Consider the following 8,139-nt stretch of genomic DNA (forward strand, 5'->3'; position numbering starts at 1 on the left):
GATTTCCCAGCTACAGTTAAATAGCCGTGTGTATGCAGGGCTGGTTGAGGAGCATAGAGAAACAGAGAGAAAGCAGGGCGGGATGAGACACAATTGGAAATAGAATGAACAGGCAGAAGGGATAAGAAGCTTTTTTCAAAGAGGTAAAGGTAGAATATGGTTGGATAGGTGAGAGAAGGATGCTGGAATTATCCAGAGAAACTATATAGTCCAATTACTCCCGAGAGAAATAGCTGAAAATGTCAGTAGGTGTAGAATTTACATTTACACAATGGACTCGTGATTGTTTAAGCAAGCTGGCGACCAGAGTTAATCAGGTCAGTGTTCTGGGGAAAAAAGAGAGAAAAGAGAAAGAAGAAGAAAAAAAGAAAGAGTAAAAAAGGGGAAAAAAAGAAAAAAAGAAAAAGAAAAAATGGAATAAAAAATAAAAGGGAGGAGGGCACCTCTCAGGCAGGGATGCGCGTGGCGTGATCCAATGCCTCAGGCGGGAGTTCTGCCTCGGCGGTTGTGGGGAGGAGAGTGATGGTGCTCCAGTCCCTTCTTGAAGCAAGCGCTGCCCCTCGCTTTTTTGGGCGTGTAAACTCCCCGTACCGGGGCGCAGCCGAAGATGGTTGCACTCTTCAACCCAGGCCAGTTCCAATCTCCAAGTCCCCGTCCACGCGCCCCGCTGAAATTGCCTTAGACACAACTTCCCAGATAACCCCCTCGGGCAATTCCAGGCTCCCTGCTGAGCTCTGGGGGCGGAGTCAGAATCGCTGCTTCCTTCTCTGGGTCAGGCTGGTGCGCATGCCCGCAGGGTGCTCTGAGCCCGAGCCCGCTGGAGTGAGGAAAACCGGGTCCCTCTATGGCTCATCACCTGAAACAGGAACTCACAGGCAAATTTCCCAGTTTTTAGCTCTCTGCCTTCCCTCTAGAGTTCCAGCCAGCCAGGAGCGCAGATGCCCGGGGTCCGCGCCCAGGGGCCCAAGCCCGCCGGGAGGACAGTGGCAACAGGCGCGCCGCTACTCTACAAGTGCAGCCCGCCAAGAGCCACACAAAGAAGCAATCTGTGCGCTCAGCCCTTCCGGGACCAGTTGGCGCGAGGGGACCTGGCGTGTAGGTATTTGGTGCGCAGGGTGTTTCTGTGCCACGAGCGGAGGTTTTTGCCCCGAGTGGAGGTGTTTCTGTTTCGGGTTTTCTCTTTTTCCCCTCTCACTCACTTTAGAGGGGGTCGCCTCCAACCCTGGAGTCTCCGATACCAGCCTGATTTTATCTTCCCCAGTAGCCCTCATGTTAGAAGTCTTGCTCAGTGGATTCTGCGTCCTTTTTTCCCCAATCTCTCAGGTGTTGTAAGGTTTCCAATGGCTTCAGATCTTTTCCGTGTGATGTATGGGCGCGAGTGCAAGTATGGAGCTCCTTACTTCTCCGCCATCTTGCCCCTCCTTCCAACATTAATTTAATTTATGAGACAGAGAGAGAGCATGAGCAAGGGAGGGGCAGAGAGAGTGAGAGACAGAATGTGAAGCAGGCTGCAAGCTCTGAGCTATCAGCACAGATCCCAATTGTGGGTTAGAACTCACAAATCGTGAGATTATGACCTGAGCTGAAGTCGGTCATTTAACTGACTGAGCCACCCAGGAGCCCTGGTACAAAGTAACTATTAAGCATTAAATTATCTAGAAGTTCTAAGATTTGTCTGACAGTATTTTTAGAAAAGTTAACAAAGCCAAAAAAGGAACTGAGTAATCCATTAAATAGGGAAAATTTTTTTCAGAGACGACTCAAAAAAACATAATTGTAATAAAAGTGGGGGGCAGGAAAGGATCATTTACTTGGCATAGTAGGAAAATATGTAAGGAAAATATAATTAGAAGATATATACATATTTAAAATAACTAAAAATACTAATAAACAAATTTTTATTAGATAATTTATTTTTGTAACTGGGTTCAGGAAGACACTTCTTGAACTTCAGGTTTTGATTTTTAAATTCTAGCTAGAGCCAAAATATCACGCAAGTTTGGAACAAATGAAATTATCTTCAGTGATATAAAGAGTGAGGGATCTTTAACACCTGTAAAGTAAATATGGAAGAAAAACAAAATAAAGTTACTCAGCACAATGAAAATAAATGCACAAAATTCTATGTGGGATACAAATAAAGAATGTATAAACAAAGAATTCAATTATACATATGGGTAAGCCTAAACTGAGTAAGTTTTCCTGTTAAAGGACATATACACACAGATTTGGGGGAGATATAACCCTAGGATATTTCCAAGAGAAACATTTAAAAATGTTACCAAAAAATGATTGAAAATAAAAACATGGAAAAGGAAATGCACTGTGTCTCTCTCTCTTTCACAAAGAAATAAACATTTAAAAATTAATACTTTAAAAATACACTCAAAATTTCAATATTGCTGCAAATAATTTTAAAAATAATGTTTTAAATATCTAAGGCATAGTTAACTCTGTTTTCCCTTTCTTCTTGCTTCTTATTACTAGTACCTAAAGTGGGCAGCATTGGAAGAGGTCAAGAGGAGGTGACCAATAGTGACCCTCTAGCTGGACCCAAGCAATCTCAGACCTCTCACCTCTCCCTTGACCTTGGAATGTGCATTCTCCTTGCATTTCCCAAAATAGAAGCTGACCTAAGGATACAGCCTTCACACTGATGTGTTATTGTGAAGATCTGGACTGTATATACATGACTGAATCCTTAAGGCCTCTGTTAAACTTTTAAGATCCTGGTGGGCAAAAATAGAGATCTATTCATCTTGTAGACACCCAAGACAAGCCACACTGGTAAGTTCTCTTGCTTACTAAACCTGCCACCTCCCAACCTGGAGGACCCTGCCTCTCTCTTGAGCCTCTCCTTGCCTTTGGTGCACAGTGCCAATTCGTGCATATCCTTGAACAATTCTTTCCATGAAATTGTCTGGTGGTCAATGTTCTGAGACTTTTTATTTCTAGAAGTATATTTATTTATTACTCTCATGATTGCTAATTTGGCCAAACAAATAATTTTATGTCTAGAGTGATTTGTTTTCCAGTCATCATTTTGAAAATCTCCCTTGTTACATTGATTCATTATCATAGTGGCTCCATCTTTTTCAATCCCAAATTATCTTGACAGTGATATTTTTTCACTAATTTTGATATTAATATATTGAACACTTTTGACATGTGCATAAGATTTCCTTCAATTCAAGAGAATGTTCTATAAATTTTAGTTTTTGTTTTGCTATTCTTGTGCTATTCTGTACCAGTTTACATTCCCACCAACAGTAAAGGAGGGTGCCTGTTTCTCAACATCCACATCCTCGCCAGCATCTAGAGTCCTCTGATTCACTCATTTTAGCCACTCTGACTGGTGTGAGGTGGTATTTCAGTGTGGTTTTGATTTGTATTTCCCTGATGAGGGATGCTGAGCATCGTTTCATGTATCTGTTGGCCATCTGGATGTCCTCTTTGGAGAAGTATCTGTTCATATCTTCTGCCCATTTCTTCACTGGGTTGTTTGTTTTTTCGGGTGTGGAGTTTGATGTGTTCCTTATAGAATTTGGATACTAGCCCTTAATCTGATATGTCATTTGCAACTATCTTTTCCTGTTCTGTCGGTTGCCTATTAGTTTTATTGATTGTTTCCTATGCCTTGCAGAAGCTTTTAATCTTGATGAGATCCCAATAGTTCATTTTTGCTCTTGATTCCCTTGCCTGTGGGGATGAAATTGCTGTGGTTGAGGTCAAGGAGGTTGTTTCCTGCTTTCCCCTCTAGGTTTTTGTGGTTTCCTGGCTCACATACAGGTCCTTGATCCATTTTGAGTTTATTTTTGTGTATGAGGGAGAAAACTGATCTTTGCATGTTGCTGTCCAGTTTTCCCAGCACTATCCGTTAAAGAGGCTGTCTTTTTCCCATTGGAGATTCTTTCCTGCTTTGTCAAAGATTAGTTGGCTTACATTTGTGGGTCCAATTCTGAGTTCTCAATTCTGTTCCATTGGTCCTTGTGTCTGTTTTTGTGCCAATACCATACTGTCTTGATATTGGCAGCTTTGTAGTAGAGGCTAAAGTCTGGGATGGTGATGCCTCCCGTTTTGGTTTTCTTCTTCAATATTACTTTGACTACTCGGGGTCTTTTGTAGTTCCATACAAATTTTAGGATAGTTTGTTCTAGTTTTGAGAAGAATGCTGGTAGAATTTTGATTGGGATTTCATTGAATGTGTAGATTGCTTTAGGTAGTAATGACATTTTAACAATATTTATTTTTCCAGGCCATGAGCATGAAATGTTTTTCCAATTCTTTGTGTCTTCTTCAATTTCCTTCATAAGTTTTCTATAGTTTTCATCATACAGATCTCTTATATCTTTGATTAGGTTTATTCCTAGGTACTTTATGGATTTTTTTTGTGCAATTGTGAATGGGATCAGTTTCTTGATTTCTCTTTCTGTTGCTTCATTGTTGGTGTATAAAAATCCAACCGATTTCTGTACATTGATTTGTATCCTGCGACTTTGCTGAATTCATGGATCAGTCTAGTAGGCTTCTGGTGGAGTCTGTCGGGTTTTCTATGTAAAGTATCGTGTCGTCTGATAAAAGTGAAAGTTTGACTTCTTCTTTGTCAATTCTGATGCCTTTTATTTCCTTTTGTTGTCTGATTGCTGATTCTAGGGCTTCTAGCACTATGTTAAACAACAATGGTAAGAGTGGAAATTCCTGTCATGTTCCTGATCTCAGGGGGAAAGCTATCAGTTTTTCCCCGTTGAGGATGATGCTAGCTGATGGTTTCTCATAGATGGCTTTTATTATGTTTAAGTAAGTTCCTTCTATCCCCACTTTCTCAAGTGTCTTTATTAAGAAGGGATGCTGTATTTTGTCAAATACTTTTTCTGCATCTATCAACAGGATCATATGGTTTTTATCTTTTCTTTTGTTAATGTGATATATCACATTGATTGATTTGCAAATATTGAACCTGCCCTGTGATTCAAGAATAAATCCCACTTGATCATGGTGGATAATACTTTTTATGTGCTATTGCATTTGATTTGCAAGTATCTTGTTGAGGGTTTTTGCATCTGTATTCATCAAGAATATTGACCTGTAGTTCCCTTTTTTTGCTGGGTCTTTGGCTTTGGAATCAAAGTGATGCTGGCTTCATAGAATGAGTCCAGAAGTTTTCCTTCCATTTCTATTTTTTCGAGTAACTTGAGAAGAATGGGTATTAACTCTGATTTAAATGTCTGGTTGAATTTCCGAGGGAAGCCATCTCGCCCAGGGCTCTTATTTGTTGAGAGGTTTTTGATAACTGATTAGATTTCTTCACTCGTTATGGGTCTTTTCAGACTTTCTGTCTCTTCTTGTGTGAATTTTGGTAGTGGGTACGTGTTTAGGAATTTGTTCATTTCTTCTAAGTTGTCTAGTTTGTTGGCATATAATTTTTCACAGGATTCCCTGATAATTGTTTGTATTTCTGAGGAGTTGGTTGTAATACATCCATTTTCATTCATAGTTTTGTCTATTTGTGTACTCTCTCTTTTCTTTTTGAGAAGCCTGGCTAGAGGTTTGTCAATTTTGTTTATTTTTTTAAAAAAACAACTTTTGGTTTCATGTATCTTTTTAACTGTGGTTTTTTTTTTTTTTATCCTATAATGTTTATTTCTGCCCTGATTTTTACTATTTCTCCTCTTCTACTGGGTTTGGTTTGGTCTTGTTGCTCTGCCTCTAGTTCCTTTAGGTGTGCTGTTAGATTTTGCACTTGCGCTTTTTCTAATTTCTTGAAATAGGCCTGGAGTGCAATGGACTTTCCTCTTAGGACTGCCTTTGCCGCATCCCATAGAGTTTGGATTGTTGTATTTTCATTTTCATTTGTTCCCATATATTTTTAAATTTCTTCTCTAATTGTCTGATTGGCCCATTCATTCTTTAGTAGGGTGTTCTTTAACCTGCATGTTTTTGGAGGTTTTCCAGACTTCTTCCTGTGATTGATTTCAAGTTTCAAAGCATTATGATCTGAAAGTGTGCATGGTATGATCTCAATTCTTTTATATTTATTGAGGGCTGCTTTATATCCCAGTATGTGATCTATCTTGGAGAATGTGCCATGCACACTTGAGAAGAAAGTGAATTCCCTGGCCTCACGATGTAGAGTTCTGAATGTATCTGTCAGATCCATCTGGTCCAATGTGTTATTCAAGTATATTGTTTCTTTAGTGATTTTCTGTCTGGTTGATCTATCCATTGCTGTAAGTGGAGTATTAAAGTTCCCTGCTATTAGCACATTTTTATCCATAAGTGCTGGGAGCTGCATTGCCCTCCCTGGATGACAGTCACAATGAGGAAATGGTAGTGTTTGCACAGCTCCTGCCATAAGAAACAAAAACTGGTATCTCTGGCTGCTACCACCGGCTTGTGTTGGAAGTGAGGCTGCTGGTATTGACCATGCCTCACAGTATTCCAGATCAGACTAATATTCCCCACACAGATTGCTCATAAGGAAAAACATATTCCTGCCTTTCCAGAAGAGACTTCAGATGAAAGCATTGTGGATGATTGTCAAAAGGCTCTTCCTATGGGCCTTGCAGATTCAAGACTTACATAATAAAGAGGGCTAAGAACACAGAGTTACAATTGAGTCTGGCCCTGAGACAAAGAGCCTAATTTAGAGTTAAGGACAGATATCCACCCCCACCCAATTGCTCCTGCTTGGAGCATCTTGTGAGTGACTTATTCTGGCCTTGAATATGCTGATAGATCCCTGGGAAGGAACCTGTTGAGGAACTTCTTCTTTTGTGATTATGGGAGCAAAGGTGTTCCCTGAAAGACATGTTTTTCTTGATACTTCCACCTTAAACAAACTATTGACCTCTGCCCACAAAGAAGTAACTTCACCCTTTTTATGCTAAAAACTTTGTCTGGTATGTTAAAGATACCTCCCTTCCCCATAGTATAAGAATTTAAATCCCCTACCTCAATCACTGTTGATAAAGGTTATCCATGAGTGTTCTGCAAATCTATGTTCTGGGAAATTCTTACATATCAAAGAATTTGTTATCAGAAATCATTGTCTAAGGCAAATGCCACTTCTGTGCAGTCCCCCAAATGCTTAATGATAAAATAAAATTGAGCCCCAGTTCAGTCTTTCTCTCTCTTCCCGGATAAATGTTGGTAGTGAGTGTGTGTTTAGGAATTTGTCCATTTCTTCTAAGTTGTCCAACTTGTTGGACTTGTTGCCTGCTCAGATTTTCATTTTTTAATCTACAAAAAGTTATTTCTTCTTCATAGTGAGTTTTATATGATTTTATTCTAATGCTAATTCATTTTTTCCTAGATTTGTCAAGACGGAAAACTTTGCCTCCTGCATTTTTCCATACAAACTATTTTTCTTTTAAAATTTCTACTTGATATATCTTTGATTTCTTTGTTTTCTATTATAATTTTATACTTTATTTAAAAATTATTTATATTTTAATTGGAAGTTTCAAACTTATCATTGATAAAATACACACATATTTTCTATGTGAAGATAAGAAGTTTAGGTTATTTTTGCTCCTAACATTTTTTTACACATTTTCTCTTCCATCAGTTTTATTAACAATATAAATATCATATTAATATACATTAACATCCAATACTATACATTTGAAAAATAAAACACATTACATTAAAAAAATGTTTTCAGGAATTATTTTCATCATTAATATTTGCTTTGAAATGATATTCAAAGAAGATTGAGTCTTATTTTGCCTACCTGTAGATTCAGTACTCTTTAGTATCATTTTCACATAGCAATATCTTATTTCTATCATGTCTATTAGGATTCATCCTTTGGTTTTAGTAATTTTTAAAAAGTTTTTATTTAATTTACAGTTAGTTAACATACAGTGTAATATTAGTTTCAGGTGCCAATATAGTGATTTAACACTTCCTTATAACAGTCAACATTTGGCGTGGACATGTACCTACAATACCTTTGGATTCTTTAAGCATCTCAGTGTTATTATGGTTTGGACACATAAGAACTTTTGTGATAATAAAATTATAGAACTATTATATTTTCTCTCAAAGTTTTTTAGTCATTTTCCCAATATTTTTGGCTAGTTAGTCTTTTATGGAAGAAGACTAAATCTTGGTTTGTTTTCCCTATAGAAGCATCCC

Source organism: Hyaena hyaena, unplaced genomic scaffold (assembly GCF_003009895.1).
Source record: "Hyaena hyaena isolate Hyena2069 unplaced genomic scaffold, ASM300989v1 scaffold_1342, whole genome shotgun sequence".
In the NCBI taxonomy this organism is placed as follows: Eukaryota; Metazoa; Chordata; class Mammalia; order Carnivora; family Hyaenidae; genus Hyaena; species Hyaena hyaena.